The sequence below is a fragment of the Lithobates pipiens genome, unplaced genomic scaffold, assembly GCF_037356315.1.
Source record: "Lithobates pipiens isolate NorthernLeopardFrog02 unplaced genomic scaffold, aLitPip1_a1.2 Scaffold_16, whole genome shotgun sequence".
NCBI classification, from domain to species: domain Eukaryota; kingdom Metazoa; phylum Chordata; class Amphibia; order Anura; family Ranidae; genus Lithobates; species Lithobates pipiens.
The window spans coordinates 627,345,243-627,360,675 of record NW_027507748.1 but is presented as its reverse complement, the minus strand read 5'-3'; the positions used below and the strand labels follow the sequence as shown (position 1 = coordinate 627,360,675).

Below are 15,433 nucleotides of genomic sequence, written 5' to 3'. Positions count from 1 at the left end.
ACATGTATGATGTGAGGTATCAAGTCATAGGGACAGAACTCTCTAACTCTTTAGAGCAGGCATGTCCAAAGTCAGGTCCACTGCATCCTGTGTAAAAGGAAGTCCCATCACCTGTGCTGCCATTGGACAACTGTTTTGTCCATCATAGGAGGCGGGACTTTCAATTAAAGAGGCCGCGATAAAAAAAGGAGTTTCTCCTGTATGTCTGTTGGCGCTCGCCCCCTCCCTGTCTCCTCCAAGGCTGCAGATGGACATGAATCAAGCTGCACTGATGGGAATGGTGAGTCTGCATTCATGTCAATGTGGATGCTGCATTAATGGCAATGGAGTGGGTGCTGCATTGATGGCAATGGAGTGGGTGCTGCATTGATGGCAATGGAGTGGGTGCTACATTGATAGCAATGGGGTGGGTGCTGCATTCATGGCAATAAAGTGGGTGCTGCATTCATGGCAATATGGTGGGTGCTGCATTCATGGCAATACGGTGGGTGCTGCATTCATGGCAATACGGTGGGTGCTGCATTCATGGCAATACGGTGGGTGCTGCATTCATGGTAATACGGTGGGTGCGGCATTCATGGCAATGGAGTGGGTGCGGCATTCATGGCAATGGAATGGGTCCTGCATTCATGGCAATGGAGTGGGTGCTGCATTCATGGCAATACGGTGGGTGCTGCATTCATGGCAATATGGTGGGTGCTGCATTCATGGCAATACGGTGGGTGCTGCATTCATGGCAATATGGCGGGGGCTGCATTCATGGCAATATGGTGGGGGCTGCATTCATGGTAATATGGTGGGGGCTGCATTCATGACAATAAGGTGGGGGCTGCATTCATGGCAATATGGTAGGGGCTGCATTAATGACAATACGGTGGGGGCTACATTCAGGCAATACGGTGGGGGCTGCATTTATGGCAATAGAGTGGGGGCTGCATTCATGGCAATGGAGTGGGTGCTGCATTCATGGTGATACGTTGGGTGCTGTATTCATGGCAATACGGTGGGTGCAGCATTCATGGCAATACGGTGGGCGCTGCATTCATGGCAAGGGAGTGGGTGCTGCATTCATGGCAATGGAGGGGGTGCTGCATTCATAGTACTTGTGAGGCTGCAGATGGGCACTGATTAGGCTGCATTGATGGGCACTGACCCTTATTTTGCTTCACAGTTCTTTATTTAAAATGTCCTGAAACTTTCTTTTTAAAGTTAAAGTTAAGGTGCGTGTTATAAGCCGATAAATATGGTGTATCCAAATAACACACCCAAGCTCATCTATTCACCACACACAGCACAAAGGCAAGAGAATTCTTGTTGGGCAGTGTATTAGTGCTCGGACGAACACACTAATGCCGTGTACACACGACCAGACTTTTCAACAGCAAAGGTCCAACGGAACAAATCCGGCGGACAATTCGATCATGTGTGGGCTTCATCGGACCTTTGCTGTCTAAAAATCAGACAGACTTTAGATTTAGAACATGTTTCAAATCTTTCTGACGGACTCGAGTCCGGTCAAAAAATCTGTTCATCTGTATGTTAGTCCGACGGACAAAAAACGACGTTAGGGCAGCTATTGGCTACTGGCTATGAACTTCTTTATTCTAGTCTGGTTGTACATCATCACGTTCAAATCCGTCTGACTTTGGTGTGATTGTGTGTGGTCCGTCAGAACTCCACTGAAAAGTCCGTCTGACCTAGTCTGCCGGAGAGTCCAATTGTCTGTACGCGCCATTAGACCGAATTTTAATGGTTTAAAGAATGTCAGGCAAAATAGTTGGCCCTCAAGCGTGTTCACGTCATGAAATCTGGCTCGCTTTGAAAAAAGTTTGGACACCCCTGCTTTAGAGAATCTAACAAGTGTAGGGAATAACAGAACCAAGAAGGCAAATTTCTCCTATCAATCTTAAAGTTAACGCTATCAATTACCTACTATACTACAACCGTAAGTCTTATGCCCTGTACACATGGTCAGACATTCCGACGACAAAATCCGTTGGATTTTTTCCGACGGATTTTGGCCCAAACTTGTCTTGCATACGCAGATCGCACAAAGTTTTTGGAAAATCCGATCGTTCAGAACGAGGTGACGTAAAACACGTACAAAGGGACTATAAAGAGGCCAGTAGCCAATAGCGTTCATCTCGTAATTTATTCTGAGCATGCGTGGCACTTTGTGCGTCATAATTGTCTACACACGATCGGAATTTAAACAATTGGATTTAGTTGTCGGAAAATTTTAGAACAAGATCTCAAACTTTGTGCGTCGGAAATTCAGACGGTAAAAGTCTGATGGAGCACACACACGATCGTAATTTCCGACAACAAATTCCGACCGTGTACAGGGCATTACAACTGAACCTTAATAGAGAATTTCTCGGCGTTGTAAAGAAAAAGGGAAAAGAGAAAAGGATAGAAACAAAAGAATAGAAAGGGAGAGGCGAGGGGAAATGAAGGAGTTGTTTATTTTATGATCTTTGGGACAAGGAGAGAACTAGGACGAAGATGTGAAAGAGGGGACGGCCTGACGTTCCATCTGAACCCATTCCGGTCTCTTGTGGCAAGAGTACACAACTGACAGTTGCATCAGTTGGGCTGCCTTATGCCGCATACACACAAGCAGACTTCTCGTCAGACTGACCTTCGAAGGACTTTTCGACTGAGTTCTGACGGAGTTCCACCGAAACGGACTTGCCTACACACGATCACACCAAAGTCCGACCGTCTAGAACGCAATGATGTACGACAGGGCTAGAAAAAGGAAGTTCAATAGCCAGTAGCCAATAGCTGCCCTTGTGTCATTTTTGGTCTGTCAGAATAGCATACAGACGAGCGGTTTTCTCAATAGGAACTGGTTTCCGGCAGAAAGATTTGAAACATGTTCTATTTCTAGGTCTATCAGAATTTTGGAAAAAAAAAGTCTGATGAAGCCCACACACAAGCGGAATGTCTGACGGAATCGTTCTGTCGGACCTTTTCTGCCAGAAAGTCCGCTCGTGTGTACGTGCCATCATAATACGCATGAAAGTCAGTTACGCCAAGACCCCCCTTTGCTCTAGGATCGAAAAAGTTAACCAAGCTAATCTGTGACCCTTTCTGCCCCAAATAAACTTTAATACTTTGGACTGAAAATGGATTAAATCCACCCTAGAGACCGACACTGGTAAGGATCTAAATAAATAGAGAAGTTTAGGCAGAAGAGTCATTTTGAACGGTGTATCCTACCAAGCCACGAAAGACCGTATAGGGCTCAGCTAGAAAGTAGTAGTTCTAAACGTTGAAAGCAAGCAGGATAATTTACCGCGTACAATGCCAAGTATGTGGGAGGGAGGTTAATTCACAAATTCATCCATTGAAATGGAAAGGAGTCCCGTAAAGGAGAAAACGTTGATTCAGGGATGTTGATGTTCATGGCAGAGGATTTTGTCTCGTTCACTCTGAGTCCTGACACCTGACCAAACTCATGTAGGGTTCTAAGTATATTCGGAAGGGAGATAATGGGGGAGGTGATGAACAACAACATATCGTCAGCAAATAATGCACACCTGTGTATAGAAGAACCACATCACACACCCTGTATGTTTGTATCTTCTCGGATGGCTATAGCCACTGTCTCAATTGTAATGGCAAAGAGCAACAGAGACAGTGGGCGCCCTTGCCTTGGGCCCTTTTCAATTAAGATGGGGCAGAATGATAACCCAACAATTTTATCTTAGCTTTTGGGCAAGAATTACGTTTTCCCAGGGTACACAAATAAATAAATAATTCCAGGACACCAAATCAAAGGCCTTCTGCCAGTCTATTGACAGAAGAAGTCCCTCTTGCACATGGTCCCCTGACCAACCAGACTGTAGTAATGAGATAATGTCCACTGCTCTGCAAATCTGATCTGGTCCTTGATGCCCCGGGATGAAGCCCACCTGATCCCTATGGACATATGTATTTATGAAGGAGGACAGTCTATTAGCTAACACTTTCGTGAACAGTTTAAAGTCATTATCAATAAATGAGATGGGCCGATAATTCCCAACTTCCCCAGGGTCTTTATTAGCCTTCGGTACCACTGAAATATAGGCCATTTGGCAGACAGGATCCAGAGGGGCCCCATCACGAAGAGCATTAAAATATCGGACCAAATGCGGAACCAGGGAATCTTGAAATGTGCAATTCCTGGGGCAGAACCTGACCTAGTAGACTTAATAGCCTCCAGTATCTCCTGTGCTGTGAAAGGGACTTCCATACGCAACCTATGTAGTGATGAAATAATAGGCAACGAGACACCCTACAGGTATTGGGTACATAATTTTGGCTCCTCTCCACTCTCATTTTTATAAAGAGATGAGTAAAAGTTACTGAATACCTCCAATACCTTATGGGGATTCTGGGAATATTAACCATCAGATCATCGTACCCTGGGAACTGCAAAAGTTCTCGCACGTGGGTTAAGCTTATGAGCCTGTAAGGAACCTATCTTATCCTTATGCATGTAAAATTTAGTGGAGGCCCAACAGACACTCTTCTCTGCCCTAGTCGTCAATGCTAAATTTAGCTCTACCCTGAGCTCGTCAGGGATATGCTTATGACGTTTAAGCATAGATTACAGCTCAGTGTCCAATGTTTGGATCTGCTCCTTCTGGGTTTGATGGATTTGAGATGATGACTGGATTAGTTTCCCGCATAATTCTGCCTTGTGGGCTGCCCATAGAGTAACAGGGGATATACCCTCCATTGTATTCTCACTAAAGTACTGCTTTAAGCTGATCCATATGTCCTCACACCAACATGGAGAGATTCATTGAGCCTCCACTGGTTAGAACGAGGAGGACCTGATAACCCTGACAAACACACAGAGACCATAGAGTGATCTGACCATGCCGTTTCTACAATGGTCGCTTTGAAAATACTGGGTACCAGAGTGCATGAGACAAATATATGGTCAATTCGGGAGTATGTTGCCTGGGGTGCAGAGAAAAAGGTGTAATCTCTCATTACAGGGTGGGACTCACGCCATGTATCAACTAGGTCAAGAGAATGTAACATTTTCGCCACCCGTAAACCAGCCTTTGGGGCTCGCTTAAGGCATGTATGAGTAGGGTTGGATTTATCTAAGGATGGATCTAAAGCAAGGTTAGTGTCCCCCCCCATATATAACCTGTCCCTCTAAATAAGGCGTTAAAGCACCTAGCATCTTGATAACAAACGGGGCCTAACTGATGTTAGGAGTGTAATAAGTGACAAAAGAGCAAAGCTGCTCTCCCATCATACCCTTTACGAAAGGGAACCTACCATCAGGGTCTCTGATTTCCTGTTTAAAAGTGAAAGAGACGCGTTTTGAGAAGCATATAGCCACCCCTTTCGTTTTATCAGTGGCATTAGCCATGAAGAATAGTGTGTATTGTTTGTGGAGAAAGACAGTCGGTTAGACTTAGGAAAGTGGGTTTCTTGTAGGAGAAGAGTATCAGCCTTATAAGAATGATAGCATTGAAATGCCTTCCGGCGTTTAGTAGGGGAATTCAGGCCTTGAGTGTTGTGAGATATCACCATGAAGGTAGGCCTTGGATGACTTAGGGTACTCGTGGTGCGCAAAGGGTAACAAGAACACTTAAATCTAAATTGCCACTCACCCCAATGTATGGATTCCTGCTTGGGATAGACACCGAGGCTCCTCATCACGAAACATCCAGGAAGTGACCTAGTTCTCCAAAAGGAAATAAAAAGAAGAGAAAAAAGAAATTAAAATAAGGGGGGGGGGAGAGAGAAGAGACCAACAAGAACCTCAGCCAGGGGGAAAAAAAGAGGTCCCCAGGCTAGGGCAAACAGAATTAGTGTCCCGAACCGGTGTGACACGAAAGTCAGCCCAAAAGCCTGAAACATCAGGAAATCAGCTCGAGTGAGTGCACATATCTACACGGCCAGGCCTAAGCGACTTCAGCATATGTAACATGGAACTATTAAACATACGAGACAACCTACATTGAGATGAGTTCTAGGATCAAGCCTGTGACCCCCCCCAGAGTGAAAAAGGGGAGGTTAACTGGAAGGGCCAACTCTCAAGGGCCCCTATAAACCCGGATAAGCCCCACCAACCATACAAAAAGTCCCGACACCCCATCTGAGGCATCTAGCCATCACAATGCAAACTGCTTCCAAGTATTTAACAATAGTAAACCTGTGGAAGCATCAACGCTAGGAGGTGCAGACAAGTGAGTGGTCCTAAACCTAAAGAATTAAACCCATAAAATGCATAGAAGTTCCATGTAAATTCCAAGGGGTAACCCATGAGGATATCAAAGTTCCCGGCTATCCAAGGTGTAGTAAGAAAAGGGGACCTGCTTAACAGCAGGGGTTAACATAGGCTTCAGGGAGGCTTGGAAGTTCCACGGCCACCTGAAGACACTTGCTGCCACAACAGAGAGAGTGGATGAGTCAAGCTCCCTGGGCAATCCAGGTCAGTAGAAGGAGGTTGTCCCAGATCCGAGCCATCATGCGAGATGATTCCCAGCCTCAGTAGAAGGGCTTCTCCCTCTGCAAACAATACGAAGGCGTGCTGTCTATTAGAGTAGGTGAAGGACAAGCTGAATGGGAATTCCCATATTTATTTAATTGCTTTGCACATGAGAGCCTCTAGGAGGGGTCTCGGGGTCCTGCGCATCTGGGCTGTAAAAGGGGAAATGTTCCTAAACACTTGGATGTCGTGACCCAGGAGGGACAAAGAAGAAGCCGCTTTAGCTTTCTGCATCACCAATTCTTTAGTCACATAGTAATGAGGCTTGAATATCATGTCCCGTGGCGGACCCCCAGGGTGGGGGGGTTGTAAGGCATGATGAGCCCTATCCAAGCTCAGACAATGAGGAGGCAGGTCAGGGAGCAGGTCCCAGAGGAAGGCATGCACCACAGCATCCACATCCCTAACAGATTCAGGGAGACTTCTTATGCAGAAGTTATACCTCCAAGATCTATTTTATAAATTGTCAATTTTCACTAGGGCTTGCTCTAATTGTTGTTGGAGGCTCTCAATGCACGTCGCGTTCTGATTAGTGCGGGCAATCGTCTCATCAACTGTGGGGGTGATTTGCTGTACTGTTCTGGCTAAACCCTGTTCCAAAAGTGTGGAAGATCTTGCAGAGTCTGTTGTGCCAGATCCACCACAGGGGAGCCAGAGTAGGGGTCTGATGCAGCTATGCTGACAGGGGAAGATGGTGCCTGTGCTAGTAACAGTTCATCCAGAGTCTTTAGCAGGGTCCCTGTGGAAGCAGGAAAGGCACTAACCTGTGCAGCTGTTAATGCTGGGGACAGTGGGTCCGGAGGAGAGAGCTGCGAATCTGCACATGCAGCTGATCCAACTGAGCTGGCTCCACATGTCCCTGCCTGTGTAGGAGCTGACGCCATCTTGGCTGCTTTGGCATAGGAGCGGGTCGACGGCTGCTGCTGTTGGTAGCTGGCCCGATGATCACCCCCCTCGGCCATATGCAGGTGCAGGTGTCCCCGGGGAGATGTAGCAGCCTAGGACAGCGGGATTACGAAACTCCGGGGTCCCGTTAAGGGGCTTTATGTGGCTGGCCGACTTTATGTGGCTCCACGACTAAGTGTCCATCTTGTATCCCGCGTGCATACGCACTCCAAATTTTGATTCTTTAAATACATTTCTTTATGAAGGAATTTAAATAGCCTTGAAAAATGTTGTGATTGCCTATTAATAAACCCTGGTATATATGAATCGCAATACCAAGTTTTGCACATAGGTGGTATTGCACCTCTAAATTCTAGTATTTTGGGGTGAGATGCGGGAGAGGCCGTTCAACTTCACTACACTGAGGCATCTAAGAAATTTATGTTTGAGCCAGAGAGCTTCTTTACAGATTAGCATTTAGCTGCAGACAGGCCCAGATGACTTAATAGGCTAAGCACAGCTGCTGAAGGGACTTTAGGGGCAGCAGTAGACATGGCTGTTAACAAGCGCAGCAATAAATCTGTCTGCAGCATACCATAAATTTCATTTTACAAGCGAACGGCTTTGTTCCGTGTAATACAAGGTGATTATAAGGGAAGAGAGTAGCGGATCCACTTGCTGCAGAGGTAAAGTACACATGTCATAAGAGAATTATGCAGTCTGCCATTGCTGGACTGTTCGTTCCTTGGCTATCATGTTGAAGCTTCGGCCTTACTGCTTTCTGTGACACTGACCCAGGAGGGAAAAGAGATGACACCATGCTGGTTTCAAGTTTGCGACTCAAAAGTATTAAACCCAGATCTTGCCAGACAACTAACATTAGTGGCTCAGAGGAGTACTTTAAAGCTGAATCCAAAGCAGATGCAGTGTAAATACCCGAATTTGACAATCGGCCCTTTGCAGCCCCTGTACAGTAGAGCTTAGATGGAGAGAGGGAAAAGCACTATAAAGAACTGGTTGACAATTGTGCAGCGGTGCTCATATGCTAACAAGGAACACGCTGATAGAAGGAGGGAGCAGAGGACCGGACACATTTTGATCCATGTATGGGCACTGTGGTTGAACAGAAGTCGATTGACAGGGTGCTTTAATCATTTGCTTACAGGGCACTTAAACCCCCTTCCTGACCAGCCCAATTTTCAGCTTTCGGCGCTGTTACACTTTGAATGACAATTGCGCGGTCATGCTACACTGTACCCCAATGACATTTTTATCATTTTTTTTCACACAAATAGAGCTTTCGCTTGATAATATTTAATCACTGCTGTTTTTTTTATTTTTTTATAAAAAATTTAAAAAAAGCTGAAAATTTTAAACAAAAAACTGTTTCATAGTTTGTTATAAAATTTAGCAAACAGGTCATTTTTCTCCTTCATTGATGTGGCTTCACTGATGGGCACTGATAGGCTGCATTAATGGGCACTGATAATGCGGCACTGATAGGTGGCACTGATGGGTACTGATGAGGCAGCACTGATAGGTGGCACTGATGGGGACTTATAGGTGGCACTGAGAGGTGGCACTGATGGGTGGCACTAATGGGCACTGATAGGTGGCACTGATGGGCACTAATAGGTGGCAATGAGAGTTGGCACAGATAGGTGGCACTGGAGGGCACTGATAGGTGGCATTGATAGGCAGCATTGATAGGTGGCACTGATGGACACTGATGGGTGGCACTGATAGGCACTGGTAGGTGACACTGATAGGCAGCACTGATAGGTGGCACTGATGATAGCAGCAGTCAGTGTCCATGTGCGGGACCGATGTCAGAAGCCGGTAATCAGCTTTTTTTTTTCTCCTCAAGCTGACAGCGTGAGGAAATACAAAATCTGATTATGATCTTCTGTTTACATCAAATAATCAACTGTCATTGGCCGACAGGGGCCAGGATCAGGGGCCAGGATCATTTGACTCGCTTATCACAGAGAGCGCCGCACGCCCCACAGGGGGTGTGCAGGCAGCTCATGCATGGGAGGACAAACATGGACGCCCTCTTGGCAATTTAAGCCAGTGCTGTAGCTGTCTTTCGGCTAACATTTTTTTGTATTTTTTAAAACTTTATTATTTATTTTAAAAAACAAGTAAATTCTTGTGAGCTACCATGTAAAGATCCGATTAAACTAATAAAGGACAGCTGCTAGCATTGATCACGTTCCATATGTTTAAATCAATAAACGCTGCGCAAATACAAATGCAATTAAAGGGCTGTCACATAAATTCCAAAATCTGGCGCTGTGAAATGTGGCAATCATATATAGTGAGACCATGCATATGTTACGATCCAATGAAATAAAAAATTGCAGTCTAATACTATATAACCAATGATGATCCTATGCGATTAAAAATTGCAATCTGCGATACTGCTGAAATTCTATGCAGTCAACACCATACACATATTATGACCCCATATAGTAAGAACTTGCAATCTTAAATGTTATACCAGTGATACTTGTGCGACTATTAATGGCGACCATTTGTGATCATAATAATCTTACACAATATTTCCAGTACCAATCAAAGTGCCTATATACAGCTATAAATATAAAGTGAATCCACATATAATAACTACTAAAAAACACACATGTAACGTTCTGAAAAGTGCTCTTGTGCAAAACTAATCATGCATTTGATATGCCATTTAAATGCAACATAAAAGTCCACTCCTTATTAATTCTTTCTTCTGCTTCTCTTAAAAGTGATAAACGACAAGTGCTCGTGTCCACTCTTGTGTTCCCCTTTTGGTATATGCACTCACCTTAGAGTGTGTGACCTCGCACCTAAGCTTGGTCAAGCCACGCTTTTAAACCACCTCTGGGTTTGTTGTCAGCATATAGATCCTTGGCTGGTTGCTTGCACATGCATCAATATAGAAAACAGAGGAAGCTTAAATAGTATAATACCGTTTAAAAATGTATTAAAATGTATTAACAATCTTCCCTATACATAGTATACTCACTTATTGAAGGTGCACCATCCTGTATAAGACAGAGACAATAGTAAAAATTGCTGTTGTGTCCTCTCCTTAGCTGAGACCTCTAGATCTTCTCATACACTGCCCTGTCCCCTCCCCAACACGTGTCGGTACCGACAAATGATGTATCTTCCTCAGGGGGAATTAGCTACATGCCTCTATGATATAGCATGGCTCTTAAAGTCTTTTCTTGCAATGTGAAGGGCTTGAATTTCATTCAAAAAAGATAGATAACCTTGAAGGAATTCAAGTCTTCCGGAACGGATGTGATCATGATTCAGGAGACTCATTTCCAACCTAGGGGATCTGTCTGCATTTCCCTACTGTCTTTGTGCCATCCGACTCCTCTGGGAAAGCTGGAGTTGTTATTTCAATTAAAAGTTCCAGTCCAATGGTCAGTTTGTTCTCCTGAGTTGTATTCACTGCAGTGGCAGCTGATGCTCCAAATTGGGGGGGCGCAAACAAACTGAAAAATACTGAACCCCCATCAAATGCAGCCATTGTGCCCATCAAATGCAGCCACTGTGCTCATCATATGCAGCCATTGTGCCCATAAAATGCAGCCATTGTGCCCATAAACCACATTCACTGTGCCTATTATATGTAGCCACTGTGCCCATTATATGCAGCCACTTGTGCCCCATCATATGCAGCCACTTGTGCCCCATCATATGCAGCCACTTGTGCCCATCATATGCAGCTTTGTGCCCGCCATATGCAGCCATATGTGCCTGTCAAATGCAGCCACTTGTACCTCATCATATGCAGCCACTTGTGCCCCATCATATGCAGCCATCTGTGCCCATCATATGCAACACGTGTGCCCATCAAATGCAGCCACTTATGCCCAGCATATGCAGCCACTTGTGCCCATCACATGCAGCCATTTGTGCCCAGTATATGCAGCCACTTGTGCCCATCAAATGCAGCCAGGCGCATCCCCCGGCTCGGCTGTCACTTCACTAACCCCCGGCGGCCAGGCGGCGGCACTCTGCTCCTCTCCTGGAGTGATGGGGCTCTCCTCCTTGGCGGCTCTCCTCCTCCTCGGCGGGAAGTGGTGGCTCTCCTCCTCGGTGGCTCTCATCCTCAGCAGGAAGTGGCGGCTGCAGCTCCTGTGTCCGCCCAGCTCCTCAGGCTTCCTCTGCCATGTCTCCTCTTCCGCCAAAGCAATAGGCATCCAATAGGATCGCCTAATGCTTTGGCGAATCAGAAGACAGGTCTCACTGACCTACCTGCTGATTGGCAGGGAGGAACGTTAGTGTAAAAATAGCGAAAATGTATTCGCTATGCCACACAACAGGGTGGGATCGGGATGCAGTGCTCTGCACCCCAAGCCCACCCTATTTTGAAGCCTATTAGAGCCTCTGGCTCTAATCACGTGATTCAAAATACACCCCCCCAATCTATCCCCACCATAGTATTGCCTGTGTCCAGCGTCCTGAAAGGGGCTGGGCACATGAATAGGGAGGGCGGCGGAGGTGTCGGGGGGCGCCCGTGTGCTCATAATGCACGGGCCGCCACTGCTCACCTGAATACATCACTTGCTTTGGCTAATATAATCTTTCTCACAACCTTTTATGCTTATAGGAGGAGATTTTAATGTGTGCATGTCCCCGACCAAGGATAGGTATGCTCTGTTCCAAAACACTCCACTGATCCAAGCTCAAAAACGTCTACTTCCTTTCGTAAATTGATTAGATCTAATAATCTTTATGATACGTAGAGAGTGAAACACACTACCCACAAACAATATATGTTTTACTCTCCCCTCATAAACTATATTCTAGACTGAATAATTTCTTTGTAACCGCACTTCTGTTACCTTATGTAGTCTCATAAGAGATAAATCCTATCACTTGGTCGGATCATGCACCTATTAATCTGGAAATTGCTCTATCTGCTCCAAAGCCTAAAACTTGTCATTGGCGTTTCAATTAATCCTTGCTACGAAACCCTGAAATCCAAACTCAATTGCAACAAAAATTGTCAGAATTTTTTTAATTAAATTAAGATTCAGTGTCGGAGATTTCTACCTTGTGGAAGCCCATAAGGCCTTTTTCAGAGGTGAGTGCTTCCCTGTGGGCTCTCGCTTAAAACAAGAGTCCACCAAGCTGATAACTGAGCTCCTTACTCAGCTACGGTCTGCGGAGATGCGCCTACTTCACTCTCCCACGGTAGACCGCTTACAGGCTGTTGTTTCGGTTTGCAACCGTATTAAATCTTTCGACATTAGCAAAATATCTACATCGTTATTGTGGTCTAGGGTCCTTTCATTCAGGCTTTAAAGGCTCTATATTCTAAACCTTCTTCCCAACTGCAGCTGTCTTCTCATCTATTGCAAACAGCACCAGACAGGGTTGCCCTCTGTTGCCCTTGCTTTTTATTCTAAGTTTGGAACTTCTTGCTTTGGCCGTCAGGTCCCATCCGGACATTTGTGGGGTACCGCTGCGGGAATATACTTTGTCACTTTTTGCCAATGACATTTTGTTAACTCTCACCCACCCCCACATATCTCTACCCTCCCTACATGACATCTTGGCCTCCTTCAGCACTATATCGGGGGTTTCAAATTAATTCGGCACAGAATTTGGGCGGCACAGTGGTGTAGTGGTTAGCACTCTCGCCTAGCAGTAAAAAAGGTCACTGGTTCAAATCCCAACCATGACACTACCTGCCTGGAGTTTGCATGTTCTCCCTGTGCCTGCGTGGGTTTCCTCCAGGTACTCCGGTTTCCTCCCACACTCCAAAGACATGCAGGTAGGTTAATTGGCTTCTGTCTAAAATTAGCCCTAGTATACAACTGGGGATCTTGGATTGTGGCTCCTTGAGGGTAGGGACCAATGTGAGTGTGCAATGTAAAGGGATAGGGACAATTGTAGACACTCACTCAGGTTGAACTGGATGGACTGATGTCTTTATTCAACCTTACTAACTATGTAATTCCTCAAAAACTGAAGCTCTAACCATTAACATTCCATCAGACCAACTAATTTCTCTCCAACATAACTTTAAATATCATTGGTGCACTCATACACTTAAATATTTGGGCATCCATATTACACCCTCTTACTCCACCCTATAGCAGGCCAATTTTCCTCCTGTGTTCATGGAGATCACTCGTCTATTGAATCAATGGACCACCCTCCCTATATCTTTTCTTGGAAGAATTAATGTTTTCAAGATGTCGATACTTCCCAAATTGCTTTACTTATTTGAGACCCATCCAGTTTCAATTCCAATGTCACAATTGAGGGCTCTCCAAAGGAAATGTCTCCACTTTGTATGGAACAATGCCTCCCATAGGATTGCAAGCTCAGTAGTCTTGGCGTTAAGGAGTAGGGGGATCTGGCCGCTCTGGACATCATTAAGTATTATTATGCATCTCATTTGTGGGTATTGACTTACTGGACATCTAGGAAGGCCCCAAATAGATGGGCTGAGATTGAAATGGGGATTACCGCCCCGTTACACCCATGTTACATGCTGCGGCCCTCCTTAGGCAAACATACGCCTCAGTTGAGATTCTTATGCCTGGCCCCAATTACCCTAGCAATCTGAAAGAGATGCTCGGAGCAGTATGCCCTTTCCTCCTCCTGCCCTCCATTTTCAAATGTATTTTTTAAACCCGGACATTCCTGACAGTCTATCTCATGGGTGCTCAACCTGTGGCCCTCCAGCTGTTGCCAAACGACAAGTCCCATGAGTCATTGCAAGGCTGACAGTTAAAAGCATAACTCCCAAAGGCAAAGGCATGATGGGACTTGTAGTTCCGGGGGAGGGCCACAGGTTGAGCACCCATGGTCTATCTTATGTTCAGATGCTGCCTTGGACTCAGGTGGGGATTTTTCAATTGCGACAACTTGTACACCCAGTGACACATAGACTTGTCTTTTACAGATCTCCAAGCAAAACAGATTCCCACAACACTCTTGTACTCTTTAATGCAGTTTTAAAAAATAATTCTTACTAAATCTCCCTCATTATCTCTGGAGCAACCCACCAATTTTGAACTATTATGTGCTAATGGCCCATATAAAACCCAATTAATTCCGTACATATATAAAATTTTACATGAAGCCACTCTCCTTCACTCATATTTATATGAAGAATTATAGAACCCCAGACGTTCTACACACTCGCAACCCAGTAGCCTCTAGACAATGTTGGAGATGGGAGTGTCTCTCTATTAGCCCTTTCTGGGTTCAAATCCAAGAGCTTTTGCAGAAGTTATTGAACACCCCCATACCTCTGAACCCCATACACTTTCTTTTAGGTCTCCCTTTTTCAGGTATCTCTAAAGCCTCAGGTAGATTAATGTCTTTCATTTTACTAGCTGCAAAACGAGTTATACTTAGATACTGGCTATCCACTTTCCCTCCTACTTTCCATCAATTTCTTTCTACAGTGGATGATATTCGTAGAATGGAACATCTGACTGCATTGATCGATGACTCATTACCTTCTTTTTATAAGATTTGGAAAGTTTGGGATGAATCTAAGTACTCTCCTGAAAACAATGAATCTTAAGTAATTGTCCCGTATACAACTCCTGTTATGTAACGTTTGCGATATTTGGTCTCCTTGAGGCTAATTATTTGTTATACTGTCTTCATAGTTCTTTGATGTTTTATTTATTTTCATTATTTCGTATGTTATAGTACATATGTGTTGCTGACCTGAGATAGAAAAACCTTATTATTTGATTATGCCATGCTCTTGATATGTCACACCCATCTGTATATGTAATGCTTCTTTATGTTGAAATGCCTTATTCTTTGTACCGCATTGTAAGATTTCTAAAACTGTTATAAAACTGTTATAAATAAACAATTTATTAACAAAAAAAAAAAAAAAAAAAAAAAACCCTCACCAACTCATATAGCTGCAGTTACTGTGGAGTACATTATCCTCAAAATATACAAGAGAAGGTGTGAAGTAATTCAAATCTAGTCTCAGCACTCTGATCTACGCTCCTACCTAGTTTACTTACATAGGAGATTAGAATGCTG

The 15,433-nt window shown here is 44.7% G+C and overlaps 1 protein-coding gene across 4 annotated transcripts in view; it reads left to right on the top strand.

Moving 5' to 3' along the window:
• The window catches only part of DCLK1 (doublecortin like kinase 1), a 551,424-nt gene that overhangs the window by 79,752 nt on the left and 456,239 nt on the right, over positions 1 to 15,433 (top strand). The window lies entirely within an intron of this gene.